Genomic DNA, 17,285 nt, shown 5'->3' on the forward strand with positions numbered 1-17,285 from the left:
TGAAATCTGAACAAAGTTCAGGGTAGTTTGTTCCAAGAGAGGGACAGCAGCAGCAGAGGAGTTTTATGGATGGACGCCGCTAAATTATTAGATAAGGACGACCTCTTGTCGAGATTATGATGATTTCTCATGTGAGGTATTGGACTGCATACACGGTGAGGAGCCTATGAAATACGTTAACTTGGATGGACCTAGACATCCCAATCGGGCATGTGAAGTACTGACATAGTCAAGTAGACCAATGTTGCGTATCTAACTCACACAATCATTCTTGGTTGGTTATAAACGTTTAAATTTTTCCAACTCGTGTCGTGTTTGCATTTTGTGGAAAGATTAGAGGTTTAGCAGAACGTGATTTCACGAATGTACGTTTCGTGTCCAATTTAACGTATTTAGCACTATGCGCGCATCATGTATCACATATGACAATTAAAGCCCCGTGAATATATTGTGTATTACTGGGGGTGGGTCACATCTATAATGATAAGTGCACTACAAATACAATATAATACGTAGGGTACTACATATATGATCGTCTAGCGACACGCAGTACGTTTGCAGGACTTTGGCAACGAGACTGTAGTTTTTACTCTGCATCCGATAGGAAATCATTACGTAAAGTTCTACGTCCTTTTTTACAGGCCACGATGAATCTTGTTTATATTTATGCAGATGAACTAAAATGTGTAAATATGTTTCGATATGAGGTCAAGACTCTCCCTAAAATTAAGGAATATGCCTTGGCGCACTCCTTAGTGAGTTATCACTGGAGAATGTCGTGCATCCCAAGATTGTGATTGTGAAATAAATAAATCCAGTAACATCCGAGGAACAAGTCAGCATTTCCGAAATACTGTAGTACTATTAATGCAAATGAACAGAAAATGTTCTTTCACTTTTCTAAGTGCTTCATTTCATTCCCCCATACGTGCACGGTTCAGTATCAACCATGTGGCTGCACTCACCATACAATAAACTGAAATCTAAAAGTAGATTGTTGTAACTTAAAAAATTATATACGTTGTATAAACTTCGTTGAAAACTTCGGTGACATTTGTTATAATCATGTGGTCTTCACACCATGTCGTTGCAATGTGATATGGGTGATCTAGCAATGTGGCTACTGGTGCTGTTGGTGTGGATTAGGTAACGTATTTTGTAGACTGGGATGTCAACTGTGTGGTTGGTGCTTCAAGGGGTATATATTGGAAGGATGTGGGAGCTCATCTCAAACTGTGGAAACAGGAGATATTGGTGGGACAGATGTATGTTGACCTGCATAGTGGATAACGCAGGCTATGATTAAGTTTGTAAAGAAAGCTGGACAACAGTTCTGGGTCAGGAGGAGAGAGGCCCCCTGATTTACTTTTCGACAGACCATTGAGTATGAACGAGGGGAGGAACCAGTCAGTGGAACGGAGTTGGAAGGTACGATTGAAAAGTCAGTGAAATTTTACATGTTAGGTTTCTAAGAATTTGAGCAAAGAATTGGTAGTGGAATGATGGTGACAGAAGGTAGACAGATGCTGAAGACATGTCAGAGTGCATGACATTCCATGTTCTAAAGAGAATGATAGAATTTATAGGGTACACAAATCAGAGCTTTGGTAGCAAAGCTGACGATAGGTCAAATTGTGATTTGATAGCTGTGTAGAATGGTGGAGGGTTTTGTTTCAGCCCGTTTACTATTTTAGTATTTTTGTCTGATGTGCTCTTTATGTTATGTAGCTCCTCAGATAGTTTGTAGTTCAAGATATTTCAGTATTTTGGTTAGCTGGAAGCTGAGGGAGAAATCAGGGAGATTAGAATAATATGTAATGTATCTTAATATAATAGACTAAGGTTTGATGGGACCCTGATAAGAGCTGAAGTTTTAAAGTAGAAACTGGAGCTGCACGAAGCTCTGAAAGGTCTGGAAAGTTGGATGATAGGCGCCGAATGACTTTATTTTTGTCGTATATGTCTTCGAAAGAGTTAGTTATACAAAAAGACGTTATCCTCAGGACATCTCATGACGTGCTAAATTCTAAAGAATCCTACGTAATCCAGTCTTGTAACCAACAATGAATTCGTTTATACCGCATGTGGTATGAATTTTTATTTCAAGAAGAATGTGACTTAATGTGAGTTTCGTGGAAAATTTCGTTTCACTAGTTCCGACTTGCGTTAGGTTGTGGGACAGGTGCTAGATAATTACGAAGGTCTCAGAATTGGCGTTTGGAGCATGTCATGCTCTTCCACCAGCTAACAAATTTTAGTGTAATTATATACTGTTTGTAAAGAAAATTTCAAGCCATCGTCCATCAAATAAGTAAATTAACGTTTGAAAATAGAATTCACATTCGGTACGTTTCATCTTGCTGACATCGAACAGATAAATTTAACAGACGGTGTATAAAAGTACGTAAACACTTTGGTACGCTGATAATTACTGTGAGATGCTACAGCTACTACAATGAGAACGAATCAAGCACGTAATATTACACTTTCAAGTGAATATCGTGAATGATTTACGTCCTGTAGCTGGTGCTGTGTGATACTGAATATACGATGTGGTGCCTATGGTGATATGGGTAGTTCCTTGCTATTATTAGTCACTCATTGAAACGGCTCCATGACTGCACATTTATAAACCTGATGAAAAACTGTCTTAGTGTCCTACCATATTCCCATATTTGCACAAATACATGAACGGGTATTCTAACTGTTTAATTTGTGTATAACTTTTTTAAAATATAGTATATATCAGGTGTACTCTTGTTGTCGAAACGAACTAAGATCAAATACTGCACTAGTAAAAAGAACATAAGAGAGTAATAACAAGAGTGCTAGCCCAAATAAGGGCTACATCACGTTTTGGCTCAACACCTCTGAAATTGTAAATCATTTGTACATTTCCGGTGCTGAAACTAAAACTTAAATCAAACACATTATACTGTCAGCTTGTGACAATACTGTACAGAATCTTTAAAAAATTTTCTAATATAAGAACACATCACACGCAAATTTCCTTTATCAAAGCAGCAGGTCGCTACTGTGAAATAACGCCGTATAACAAGTCACGTCAGATTTACACCACATGAAAAACAGATTACTCATAGAGCTCAGAAAGACAAATATTCGTCACGTTTACAATTTATTTTAAGAGCAATAAATATAGCGATACCATATTAATATTTTTAGAAATGTCGCAATATATGTTATAAATAAAAAGTTTTAGACTGAAGATGAACAACGCTCGTATTCGTGTCTGGAATGTTGAAACAATAGTTATGTACAAAAAAAATCGGATATATATTTATCACTAAATAGTTGCTTGTCTGTGCTGGATTTGTTCTGCTGGAAAATACTACAGCTTCCGTAACTGTCATTTCACGCTATATACCTACTGAATACGTAGTTTGGTTCGTCTGTGTTGTTAATCTCTGCGGATGAGGTACCTTGACTCTACTAGCTGAAATTCTACTAGACGAAGTAATACAGAGGTATAAAATACTAAATAGACCAAAGAAAGTTGCAAGCCTTCAATTTCCAATTGGATAATAAAAGAAAGAAATGATTCTAGTTTCTTAAGTGAAATGACAAAACACTTCGTTTAAGTCTATTCTGAGACAACCAAAGGACTCAGCAACAAAAAATTGTCCTTGCTATGCTTCATTATTCTACGCCACATTTATGGCGTGAACGGTTAGTGACTACAAGCCACATCCGCAAAGAAATACACCAAAGTGTATATTTGGGGAATAAATTCCTACTACTCTGAATACTTCTGAATCCTATATTAGAAAACTGCTTCCGCTCTTACCGTTATCGTTTTTGACTGGCAAGATTCTGCGATCAGATGTTAATCTACTAATCAGAAAATCGTTCGTGCTGTGCTTGACAAACAAGGAAACAAAAAAATCGTAATTGCATTCGAGAAGCATTTCAAGTAATTTATTAGTTCGCCGATTATAGGTGATAATGCGAAAACTGCAAGAGATTTTTATAAAAGGCAGTAGCGGTAAATCCAATGACTATTTAAAACTGTTGACGAATATTAGTACCGTAGTCAGCAGTACGCAACAAATTTATTGCATGTTTCAAGAAGTCTGCAATTGTTTTGATTTTCCAGCATTGTCCGAATTCCATGTAATGTCCAAAACAGTAAATAAGCGCAGTTATGTACACGAGAACAAATCAAAAACATACTTTTAGTCTTTTAAGTAATTCAGGAGCCTATCATCTATATTTGTTACATAAACTATTCACAAATTCTCTTCATATGAAGTTTATGATCATTTTAACAATTGTTGTTATCGTATTAATATTATGTACAAAACGTCTCTCACCAATGCTCACTTGCCTAAAATTGAACTTGGTAAATTTCTTCCACGTATAAGAGTTGTTGATCTTTTCAAGGCAAATATATAAAAGCATTAAGATGTCTACAAATACTTTGTCACGTTAACATAACATGTCTTCCACGTAAATGTTAAGAATTTAGTCAGTTTTTTAATGTCTTCTTTCAACTTCTTTGTTATAGACTTCCTATTTTAATGTTAGCACTTCTCTTCACTTCTGCATAGTGTTCTGTACATCTGTGTCAAAATTCTCGTTTTATTTTTAAAAAAGATGATCTCAGTATAAAAGCTATATTATTACATCGTGTTGTTCATTAATTCATTTTCACTGTCTTTCACTGAGACGGTAAGGGCAAAAAATTCAGACCTGACATGTAAAAATGTCGAATGGAAACAAAATTGTGGGTCGTTCGGCAGCTGATTTTGCTCGAGAAAAACGATGACCCCAATCGCTGTTCCTGGACCTTCTGCGAACGGGTTTGATAACGATAGAGTTTGTTCCCATGACGAAACAAAAGTTGCAATTAGCATCACGTGTGCGATCAGATGCCTAATTTAGCCACATCTGTCATTAGCGTGCATATTAGTGCTCCAGTGTAATGCACATCCTTTCACTTTCATGGGTACTGAAAGGTACAGAATTTTATCCACTTATTGTCTCAGAGAAATAACTGTGTAAATACTTGTATGTATGTGTGGGTGTGCAAGTGTGCATGTATGTGTGTATGTATGTATGAATGTATATGTGTTTATTTTGTTTAAATTTTATGAATAAAACACCACTACTATATTCAAAAGTACACTGAACAGTCACAGAAAACTTCTTGCGCAATGCATAAGTTCTGATAGGTGGCCTTGACATTTATAGAAAATTTTTATCACATAGGTGGATGTTAAAGATATCAATTACAGAAAATAGAAAATATTTGTAACTGCGGTTGCTATTCTCTTAATATGTTTATTCACTGTAGAACACTTTACGATTTAAATAAAAACGTATGAAAGATGTTATCTAAAGAACTATAAAGTTGGCTTATTTCTTGTTCACCTGTTCGCACCCTTTCCATCGCAGTCCTTAAATATTGAAAGGATCCCAAAGTATTTTCTCCTGAGTCTGTAAACAGGCTGTTAGAGGAATGACGTAAACAGCTGATTTGTGGTTATGACTATCATGTGAGATCTAGACCAGTTTCTGACAATGTCATGTATTTTGTACACGTATTTTCAACTTGTTTTGGAAAATGTTATTCGAGATAGTAGATAAGTTGCTAAAAAGAAAAAAAAATAATCAATTCAGATTGGATCACATGTCCAAAGGAATACACGATAATTATCTAGTCCTTGTCGATTATGGAATCATCTTCAATAACAACATTGAATCAGAAGTTAAAAAAAACTCTGTCGGATGTAGAAAGCAGCTGAGACGGCACATCTAGACGCTTTCTTCGTAAACTGTGAATAGTCTAGCACAGCTCGAGATGGGAAAGCACAAGAACCGGAGACAGGTTGTGAAGTCTGTATATGTTGTTCAAGGACAAGTGGTGCACATTACAAAGTAAGTCCTGCAAAAGAATACGGGACTTTTCACATATTTATTGCCAAATATGTCTTACACTGATCACTAATAAACTACTGAATTCACAGAATTTTGCACATTTTATTCGAATTTCAGATTCGTAGCCATAATTAAATCTACAAGCAGAAAATAAGGATCAAGATATTTGAGGATCAGGGAAACGGGAACCTGAATCTATTACACATAAACGGAAAAACAAGTAAGCTTATTATCGTGTAAGTCAGCGTCAAAGAGGATTCGTAATCGTTAACTGAATTGACAAACACTGCATGTGATATAAGGCTAAAAGTTACAAATTTGGCGTTGGTAGAGAAGCAGATCTTAAAAATCAAATATGTATACTAAATTTCAGAAATCTTAGTCAAAAGTGAGGTTCTTGCACTTCCCGTGTGCTCAACCCCAACGTATAACAATCTACATCCAAGCTGTGCAAATCATTGTGATGTGCGTGACAGGTTTTCTCCTGTTCCATTCACATATAGAGTGTGGGAAGAATGACTGTTTAAATGCCTCTGTGTGTGCTGTAATTTATCTGATCTTGTCCTCACGATCCCTACGAGAGCGACAGGCAGGGGTTTGTGGTATTTACTTACACCCATAATTTAAAGTCGGTTGTTGAAACTTTAGCCGCGCCTTGCCACGGTTCGCGCGGCTCCTCCCGTCGGAGGTTCGAGTCCTCCCTTGGCCATGGGTGTGTGTGTTATCCTTATCGTAAATTAGTTTAAGTTAGATTAAGTGTAAGCCTAGGGACCGATGGCCTCAGCAGTTTGGTCCTGTAGGAACTTACCACCAATTTTGAAACTTTGTAAGTAACTTTCTCGGGGTTATTTACGTCTATCTCCAAATGTCTGCCAGTTCAGTCCTCTCAACGCCTCTTTGACACTCTCCTGCGGGTGGTCCCACACACTTGAGCAATATTCCAGGATGAGTCGCACGAGTGGTTTGTAAGTGATCTCCCTCGTATATTGATTGCAATTCCCTAGTATTCTACCAGTAAACCAAAGAAGTCTGCAACTTTCCCAATAAACCGAAGAAGTCTGCTACCTGCCTTACCCATGTCTGAGCCTATATGATCGCTCAATTCATGTCCCTACATAGTGTCACACCTACATATTTGTATCAGTTGACAGATTCGAACTTCGACTCGTTGAGACTGTAGTCACAGCTGAAACGTCCCCTTTGAATAATTTATACATGACTGTCCTTAAACTGACACACAATATTTTGTTAGCGCAACGCAATCTGACTTTCAAAAAGTCCCTACAAAAGAATGGCCCTGACTAACATTAAACTATACCTTTCACAAATCACTTACCTCACAAAAATCTTCGCTACTCAAGCTACTGCAATACAGCGAGCGCCACTACTGCCAGCTCAATAGTCATAATATATGTAGCAGTTCATGACAAATTTCACAACTCCGCCATCTCTCTCCCCACATCCACCACTGCTGGCGGCTCACCTCCAACTGCGCAACGCTACGCGCTGTTCACAGTCAGCTGCCTAACACTACAATGGCGACTATTACAACAATACAAAGCAGCCACAGACTGCACACAGCACAGCCAGTGATTTTCATACAGAGGTGGCGTTACCAATAAAAAAACCTAAACAGCCTACTTACATAGCCCCCATGCTACCCACAAAAAATTTTACAAATTCTTTTGGGCACTGGCCAATACATATTTGTTAAATTTTTTTTCACAATTACAGTAACAAAGAAATCAAATGCACACACTTATTGATACAATGTTGGTCTAAAGCTAAAATTTTCTCACAGTCCATAAAGACAGTCCTGATCGTTGATCACACTAAAATTGCCGTGTTTTTCTCAAAGTCTGAGCAGTAAAAGAAAATGCACACGAAGTAGTGGATTTCCACGCAGTCTTGAAGGAGTAGTGTTGTCCTTCCAACTAAAAGACAGTGCTGACTCTTGACATGCAGACAAGTAATGGGCCACAACAGAGCAAACCCACAGCAGAGTCAATCGAAGTGTTGAAGAATATCGTTTGGTAGGTCATCACAGAGTAGACCCACTGTAGTCCTGGTAGAGATTACAGTATTGGTGGGCCATCAGAGGTGCAGACCCACTGCAGTCCTGGTAGAGATTGTGGTATTGGTGGGCCTCCAGAGGTGCAGACCCACTGCAGTCCTTGTAGAAATAATGGTATTGGTGGGCCATCGAAGGTGTAGACCCACTGTAGTCCTCGTAGAGATGGCCAGCAGCCATCTGTTGTGACTGTGCAGGTGCACAATCACCATTTAAGAGTCTTGCGGATAATATAGCAAGTCCATAACCACCACTTGTGCACTCACAAAGTTTTTGGAATTGTCCTTAGAACCAGCAATGCTGTTATCCAGTCCCTTGCTGAATAATTAACACACGTGCAAACACTAACAGTCCCTACTTCTCACATATTGTCCATATACTATGACCAACAGAAACGTGTGCAGTGAAATGGAACTTACAAGTTACTTAATTTGATGACCTGGTGTCAATTACAATTTTATAACATAAGAATACAATTACAAAGGTACAAAATACATCATTAAAGAACATAACAATACAGAGAACATTTGTAATACAGGCTTTACAAAAGAATCGAAATAACATATACGTCAGTGTTACAGGAATTCTGGCAGGGTCGCCATATGAAACGTCCCCTTTGAATAATTTATACATGACTGTCCTTAAACTGACACACAATATTTTGTTAGCGCAACGCAATCTGACTTTCAAAAAATCCCTACAAAAGAATGGCCCTGACTAACATTAAACTATACCTTTCACAAATCACTTCTTCTTCTTCTTCACGCGATCAGGCCCAGAGGACCGCGCGCCACCACAGTTAGAGCTCTCCATCCGTCTCTGTCTTCTGCTATCTGTCTCCAGTTTTCCGTGACTCCCAGCTGCAACAGGTCTTCTCTCACTCCATCGATCCATCTCTTTCTAGGTCTTCCCACTGGTCTGCTGCCTGACGGGATCCAGTCCATTGTGATTTTGGGCCATCTTGTTGCCTCCATTCTAACAACATGTCCAGCCCATTGCAGTCTTTTGCTTCTCATCACTCCCAAGATGTTAGGCTCCTTGTACAGCTCTTCTAATTCAGTGTTATGGCGTCTTCGCCATTCTCCAGTAGTCTGATCTCTGACTGGTCCAAATATTTTCCTGAGGACTTTCCTTTCAAATGTTAGCAGTCGCTTAAGGTCTTGTTTTCGAGTGCTCCAGGTTTGAGAACCATAAAGTACTACTGGCATTATTAATGTCTTATACAACCGTAGCTTTAGTTGTTGCGAAACACTTCTACATTTTAATATAGGGTCTAGAGAGTGATAGTACCTGTTTCCCGCCTGCAGTCGTGCTTTTATCTCTGCTTCAGTTGATGTTACTTCTGTAAAAAATGATCCAAGGTATTTGAACTCTTTCACATGTTTATACCTGGTATTGTTCACAATTAAATCTTGAGAGTTCTGGATCTTTCTTCCTATGGTCATATACTCTGTCTTTTGAGAGCTAATTTGTAGACCGATCCTAGCTGCCAATAACTCCAAGGTCTGGATACTTCTCTTCAGATCTTCTTGTGTGCATGCTAATAGTGCAATGTCGTCTGCATAGGCCAGATATGTAATGTGTTCATTACCAATTTGAATGCCCTTGATGTTTTCTTTGTTGAAATCCCGCAATACCCTCTCAAGTGCCAGGTTGAAGAGGATAGGTGATAGCCCATCTCCTTGGCGTAATCCTGTTACAACTTGGAAGCTTTCTGTCATTTGATTGCCTACCTTAACCTTAAGTTTTGTGTCATTTAGGCATACCTCTACCAGTTTGACCAACTTCTTTGGTATACCAAACTCTGTCATAGTTCTAATCAGGCTAGGTCTATGTATACTGTCGTAAGCCTTCTTGAAGTCTACAAACAGGAGATGTATCTCTCGTTCGTATTCGTACATTTTTTCACAGACCTGTTTTAGGACAAAAATCTGGTCCGTGGTTGATCGCCCTGCCTGGAAACCTCCTTGGTATTCTCCAGTTATGTCTGTTGCTATAGGTTTTATTCGTTCTAATAGGCAGTTGGAGAAGATCTTATAACAGGTGTTGAGTAGCGCTATGCCCCTGTAGTTGTCACATACGGATCTGTCTTTCTTTTTATATATGGGGCATATCACAGCTACCTTCCATTCCTCTGGTATTTCATGTTTTACCCAAATTTGCTCGATTAGCTTGTGGATTTTGAAACAGAGGATTTCGTCTCCAGCCTTGAGAAGTTCAGCAGGAATACCGTCCTCACCTGGGCTTTTACCATTCTTAAGGTTTTTAATCTGGTTCCTTATCTCTTCAATGGTGGGTGGAGGATATTCTGGGTCTACTGTTACTGGTTCATCAAACTCAAGTAGTTCGGTTGGTTCATCAGAGTTTAGTAATTCTCTGAAGTATTCCATCCATCTTCTTCCAATTTTTTGATCTTGTGTTAACATTCTTCCATTGGCATCTTTTATGAATCTGTGTTGATGGTATGTCCCTCCTTTAAAACTTTTCTATAAAGTTCTTTATACCTATTTCCATGAAAGTCTTGTTCAGCTTCCTCCATGATACTTTTAACATATTTTCTCTTTGCTTTCCTCAATGTGGCTTGGGTCTGCCGTCGTGTTTCTTCAAACTTCGATTTTTCTTCTTCTTGCATATTGCTTTGTATCCACAGTAGTTTGGCCCGTTGTCTCTCCCTGATAGCTCCCTCGCACTCCTCATTGAACCACACTCTTTTTCCCCTAGTTCGCTTTGGGATTACTTCTTGGGCTGTTTCTTTAATGGTCTCTGCAATCGCCTTCCAGTTCTGATCTACCACAGAATCTCCTTCCTCTTCATTCAAAGCCTCAAAACGGTTTGTTAGTGCTATCTTGAAAGTTCTTCTTATATTATCTTCAGTCAGACTCTCATGGTCATATCGAGTGACTCTTTGCATTCTTTTGTGCTTCCTGGCTCTCCATATTGTTTTCATCCTTCCTCTGACAAGGAAGTGGTCTGATCCACATTCCGCACCTCTTGCCGTTCTAACGTTTTGCATCCACTTCTTTATTCTCTTCTCTACAATTAGGTGGTCAATTTGGTTCACTGTTTTCCCATCTGGAGACACCCAGGTTCCTTTATATATTCTCTTCCTGTCGAAATCAGTACTACTTATAAACAAGCCTTTTGTAGTCGCAAAGCTAACCAGCCTAGTGCCGTTATCACTGCTCACATCATGTAAACTGTGCTTCCCGATGGTCCCCATGAAGGCTGCTTCTTTCCCTATTTTCGCATTAAAATCTCCAAGGATAATTTTGTAATGTTCACTTGGTACATTGTCTAAAACCGTTTCTAATTCCTCGTAGAAAATATCTTTTTTGATGTCATCGCTTTCTTCGGTTGGGGCATGACAATTTATATATGTGAGTTTATGTTTTCCCGTGTCTATGGTTAGGAGTGAGATTCTGGGGTTGATTGATTTAAAATCTATGAGAGTGGTACAGAGTGATTTCTTCACTGCAAAACCAGTTCCTAGTGAGTGGTTTGTTTCTGAGGCTCCATGGAATATGACATAGTTTTCCATTTCTGTAGCTCCGGTTTCTGTCCACCTTGTTTCTTGCAGGGCCAATAGATCAATTTGATACTTATCTGCCTCCCTTACTAGACATTTTGCTGCGCCAGGTTGGTATAGGCTTCTGACATTCCAGGTCCCTAGTTGTATTTCCTTCCGTAGTCCTTGTTCTTGCTTAGGTCGTTTTACAGAGATCAGTCCTATCCGAGGCTCTTCTGTGATGCTAGTACCGGTGATTATTTTTTCCAGGACGGGTTGGTAGCCCGTCGCCAACCCCCAACCTGGAGGACCAGGATTTTTCATTCGGGGTTTTCTCCCGTAGAAAGATTGGCTTCTCCACGCCTATAGAGGTCTTTCTGCCCTTTTGTACATATACCAGGGAATGACAGGAAAAGGAAATGGTGAGGACAGGTTTGGGATAGGAAAGGGGGGCGATAGATCGTTGTGGGACGCACTTTGTCTGGCTCCTCCCCTTTGGCCTGTCCGGCATGGGTGACCCTGCTGGTAGCTACGCTACCGCCGGCATAGCCCTCCGGATCCGGAGCACGCAAACCTCCTCGCCCGCACGGACAGTGCTACGTTAAGGCGGTGTCCCCTGAGGGGTCACAAATCACTTACCTCACAAAAATCTTCGCTACTCAAGCTACTACAATACAGCGAGCGCCACTACTGCCAGCTCAATAGTCATAATATATGTAGCAGTTCATGACAAATTTCAAAACTCCGCCATCTCTCTCCCCACATCCACCACTGCTGGCGGCTCACCTCCAACTGCGCAACGCTACGCGCTGTTCACAGTCAGCTGCCTAACACTACAATGGCGAGTATTACAACAATGCAAAGCAGCCACAGACTGCACACAGCACAGCCAGTGATTTTCATACAGAGGTGGCGTTACCAATAAAAAAACCTAAACAGCCTACTTACACAGCATACTACCTTTTTGTAAAGTGTACAATTTAACGTTTATAAGCATTTAAAGCAAGTTGCCAATCTCCGCAAGTCTTAAATCTTATCAATATCTGACTGAATATTTGTACAGATTTTTCAGACTGTATTTGATTGCAAATAACTGCATCAGCTGCGAAAAGTCTGAAGGTTCTATTAATATTGTCCAGAACGTCATTAATAGAACATGAACATCAAGAGCTCAACAAACTTCCCTGGCGTGCACCCGAGGCTATGGCTACATCTGTCGTTGACTCTCCAGCCAATAACTTACTTCACCCTCCCTAATAGGAACAAAAAATCTTTTCTAGATATCTCATAATGTCTGAGCTCAGAAACTTGCTTCATCAGACCACAGCATTTCTTTGGTTTGAAAAATTTAGGATCTCTTTGACTGTGAATCATATGCCACACACAGAACATCATTTCTTACCTTATCAATCCACCTAGTTTTCAACATCTTTCTGCAGCACCACCCCTTAGCCCCTTCTGTTCTCCTCGTTTCGGTTTTCCCACTGTGCGTGATCCACTTCGATACGATGCTGTGCTACAGAAGCACAGTTTCAACCATTTCTTCGTCAGATTAAGGACTATGTTTCACACTAATCAGTTTCTTTTAGAATGTTGTGACTTTTCCTGTGATAATCTGCTTCTTATAATCTCCTTTCTTCGTCCGTCGTGAGTATTTTTGCTTCCAAGATAGCAGAGTACCTTCACTTCATATACTTGCACTTCCCAGTCCCCCAATTTGGTGTCAAGCTGATCGCTAATCTGATGTCTATCTCTCATTGCTTTCATCTCTCCTTGGTTTACTCTCAAAAGTCCAGCACTGCAAAAAATGTTGCTCCTCGGTCTCACGTCAAGTTATAACTTTTGGCAGCATTAATCGAAAAATGAACTCCAGACACATTAAAAAAATGTGTAAGGCGGTCACTTGGTAGTGAGCGCTCCTGAAACATCGCGCAACTGCGATGGGCGTATGCACTTGTTGATCCACAGTCAGACGTAAGATGTCTCTGTCTGTGCACAGACATACATTACTAGATCGGTAAAGGAGCGCCTGACGTTTGGTGAGGTAAAATGGCGGCGCCAGGGAGATTGTGTACGGTACTACTGAGATTTTCTGAAAGGAAATGACGTTCTTAAGTTTTGTGGGGTGGCCTAAACAAATTCTGCAGTTAAGCAAATATTTGCAGACTCGTTTGAGTTTAACACATACATTGTAGACTCGTGTTATGAGAAGAACATCAAGTTACATATACTCACGTTAAAATCCAACAGTAGTTTTCGTAAGAATACTTAAATGAATAAAGACAGTGACAAATAGCACGTTACACTTACAGGAACATTTTAATAATGAGCATACTATTTGAAGAAAAGCCAAAGTTCATCAAAAATGCTTAAAAACACATCATTAACCTATTTTTGTTAATATTAGATTTATCAAACGCCTTGAAATATACATGAACTATTTCAGCACAGTCGCTATTTCAGATAACACAAACTGTAGTGTAATTCTTTAGACCTACATACTGTACCAAAGCAAAACTACGCAAGAAATTTCTAGTTATGCTTTCACTAAGAAATGTTCCTTTCCTTGTATCTTCCGTCTGCTGTACGAAAAATTACAGTCGTACACGACGCATTTATTGACCATCATGCCAAAACTCTAAAGGTTACGTAGTTATGACAGTTCATCCTCATTTCTTACGACTCTTCTATCAGTAAATAAACTGCTGTTTACACATCCTTTGCACTCACCGCCATATTGATATTCTAAATTGCTGGCTTCAGGCGAGAACGGAAAAGACACAGGGTTTTGCACTATCCCCATCACGTCGTACCAGGTCTAACAGTTTGTTGACCGTCTAAGGCACTGCTGCTTCATTGAAAATTTGCGTACTTATGTGTGAAAAATTTTTCCTCTGAAAATTATATTTATTTGGGATAATTGTACTTGTTTGTGAAAATTATGTGTTGTGTGTTTTTCGTATTGCTGTTCTATACGGTGAAATCAGATAAGCTATGCGTGTATGAAGTGAAATCTGAAGCTTCTACCAGAAGTGTTTGGTGTACTTTACAGTGCAGTAGTAAAAACAAACCCTATATCGTGAATGCTATCAAATGGGCGCCAAATAAATTATGTGAAGTGCACTTATTTTACAAAAAATTGTTCAAATGGCTCTGAGCACTATGCGACTTAACTTCTAAGGTCATCAGTCGCCTAGAACTTAGAACTAATTAAACCTAACTAACCTAAGGACATCACACACATCCATGCCCGAAGCAGGATTCGAACCTGCGACCGTAGCGGTCGCTCGGTTCCAGACTGTAGCGCCCAGAACCGCACGGCCACTACGACCGGCTAATTTTTTTTTTTTACACAGGGTAGCACTCTATGGAAGGTTGTAATTTTTCGTCGTAATGTTTGATGAGGTATTCACACACGGTATATCTAGTGTACGTCAACGGATTATTTGCAGCAAACCTTTTCACATTTTGACTTAGGTGTTTGGTTAAAAAATTATTCTGTTACCAAATGTAGACTTTAGTCACGTAAACTGGGCCTCCTAAAGTTGCTTAAGTGAACCCCTTACATTTCTACATTTAAAGTCTTCCTATATTAGTACACTCTTATTCTCTTGCTGATTCCAAGAGGATAATGGGAAAGATTGATCAAAGAAAGTCGACTCTGTCTAAAATGACTAAAGCTATTGCTGCAGTTCAAAAAAACAGGTGAGTTGGAATGTGGGTGAACGTTATCCTGTTGGAATACACCCTCTGGGATGCTGTTCATGAATGGCAGAACAACAGGTCAAATCAACAGACTAACGTTCAAATTTACAGTCAGTGCGCATGGGATAACCATGGGAGTCCTCCTGCTGTCATACGAAATCGAACCTCCGACCATAACGCCAGGTTTAAGGCCAGTGTGTCTAGCACGCAGACAGGTTGGTTGCAGGATTTCAGCTCGCCTCCTTTTAACCAAGACACGGCTATCACTGGCTCTGAAGCTGAACCAGCTGTCATCAGGAAACACAACAGTCCTCCACCCTGTCCTCCAATGACGCCTCGCTTGACTCCACTGAAGTCGCAAATGGTGGTGGTTTGGAGTCAGTGGAATCCATGGAGTTGTCCTTTAAGCAACTGATTAGTAAAGTTTCGTTTTGTCACTGTGGTGCCAACTGCTGCTACAAATGCAGTACGAGGTGCCAGAGCCATACGCCGAACACGATGGTCTTCCCTCGAGGCTGTGTAGAGCCCGGTCTCCTTGCGATCGTTCATTCCCGTAACCACGCCAGCAATCATATACGGTGGCTACATTCTGCCAAAGTCTTTCTGCTGTGTCGCAGAAGAAACATCCAGCTTCTCGTAGCCCCGTTACGCTGACTCGTTCTAACTCAGTGTGGTGTTGTAAAGATCGTTCACGATCGTTACAGTGCGTATTTCAAACAAGCCTGATTTGTATCCTCATAGTGGCTCTAATAGTGGCAGTCTTATCGGACTGGCGCAAAATTTGAATAGAAATCATCTTTCACATGCATAAACACGCCTATCAACTTTCGTTTATGTCGCACAAGTTCTTCTTGGTGCAGCAACGTGTTTTTTTTCCGTCAGTGTATTTCCCGAGTGCCTATACTTCACCAGTTCGGTATACACTACTGGCCATTAAAATTGCTACACCAAGAAGAAATGCAGATGATAAACGGGTATTCATTGGACAAATATATTATACTAGAACTGACATGTGATTGCACCTTCACGCAATTTGGGTGCATATATCCTGAGAAATCAGTACCCAGAACGACCACCTATGTCCGTAATAACGCCCTTGGTACGCCTGGGCATTGAGTCAAACAGAGCTTGGATGGCGTGTACAGGTACAGCTGCCCATGCAGCTTCAACACGATACCACAGTTTATCAACAGTAGTGACTGGCGTATTGTGACGAGCCAGTTGCTCGGACACCATTGACCAGACTTTTTCAATTGGTGAGATATCTGGAGAATGTGCTGGCTAGGGCAGCAGTCGAACATTTTGTGTATCCAGAAAGGCCAGTACAGGACCTGCAACATAAGGTCGTGCATTATCCTCCTGAAATGTAGGGTTTCGCAGGGATCGAATGAAGGGTAGAGCCACGGGTCGTAACACATCTGAAATGTAACGTCCACTGTTCAAAGTGCCGTCAATGCGAACAAGAGGTGACCGAGACGTGTAACCAATGGCACCTCATACCATCACGCCGGGTGATACGCCAGTATGGCGATGACGAATACACGCTTCCAATGTGCGTTCACCGCGATGTCGCCAAGCACGGATGCGACCATCATGATGCTGTAAACAGTACCTGGATTCATCCTAAAAAATGACGTTTTACCATTCGTGCACCCAGGTTCGTCGTCGAGTACACCATCGCAGGCGCTCCTGTCTGTGCTGCAGCGTCAAGGGTAACCGCAGCCGCGGTCTCCGCGCTGATAGTCCATGCTGCTGCAAACGCCGTCGAACTGTTCGTGCAGATGATTGTTGTCTTGCAAACGTCCCCATCTGTTGACTCAGGGATCGAGACGTGGCTGCACGACCCGATACAGCCATGCGCATAAGATGCCTGTCATCTCGACTGCTAGTGATACGAGACCGTTGGGATCCAGCACGGCGTTCCGTATTACCCTCCTGAACCCACCGATTCCATATTCTGCTAACAGTCATTGGCTCTCGACCAACACGAGCAGCAATGTTGCGATACGATAAACCGCAATCGCGATGGCTACAAGCTGACCATTATCAAAGTCGGAAACGTGATGGTACGCATTTCTCTTCCTTACACGAGGCATCAAACGTTTC

The sequence above is a fragment of the Schistocerca nitens genome, chromosome 8, assembly GCF_023898315.1.
Source record: "Schistocerca nitens isolate TAMUIC-IGC-003100 chromosome 8, iqSchNite1.1, whole genome shotgun sequence".
NCBI lineage: Eukaryota > Metazoa > Arthropoda > Insecta > Orthoptera > Acrididae > Schistocerca > Schistocerca nitens.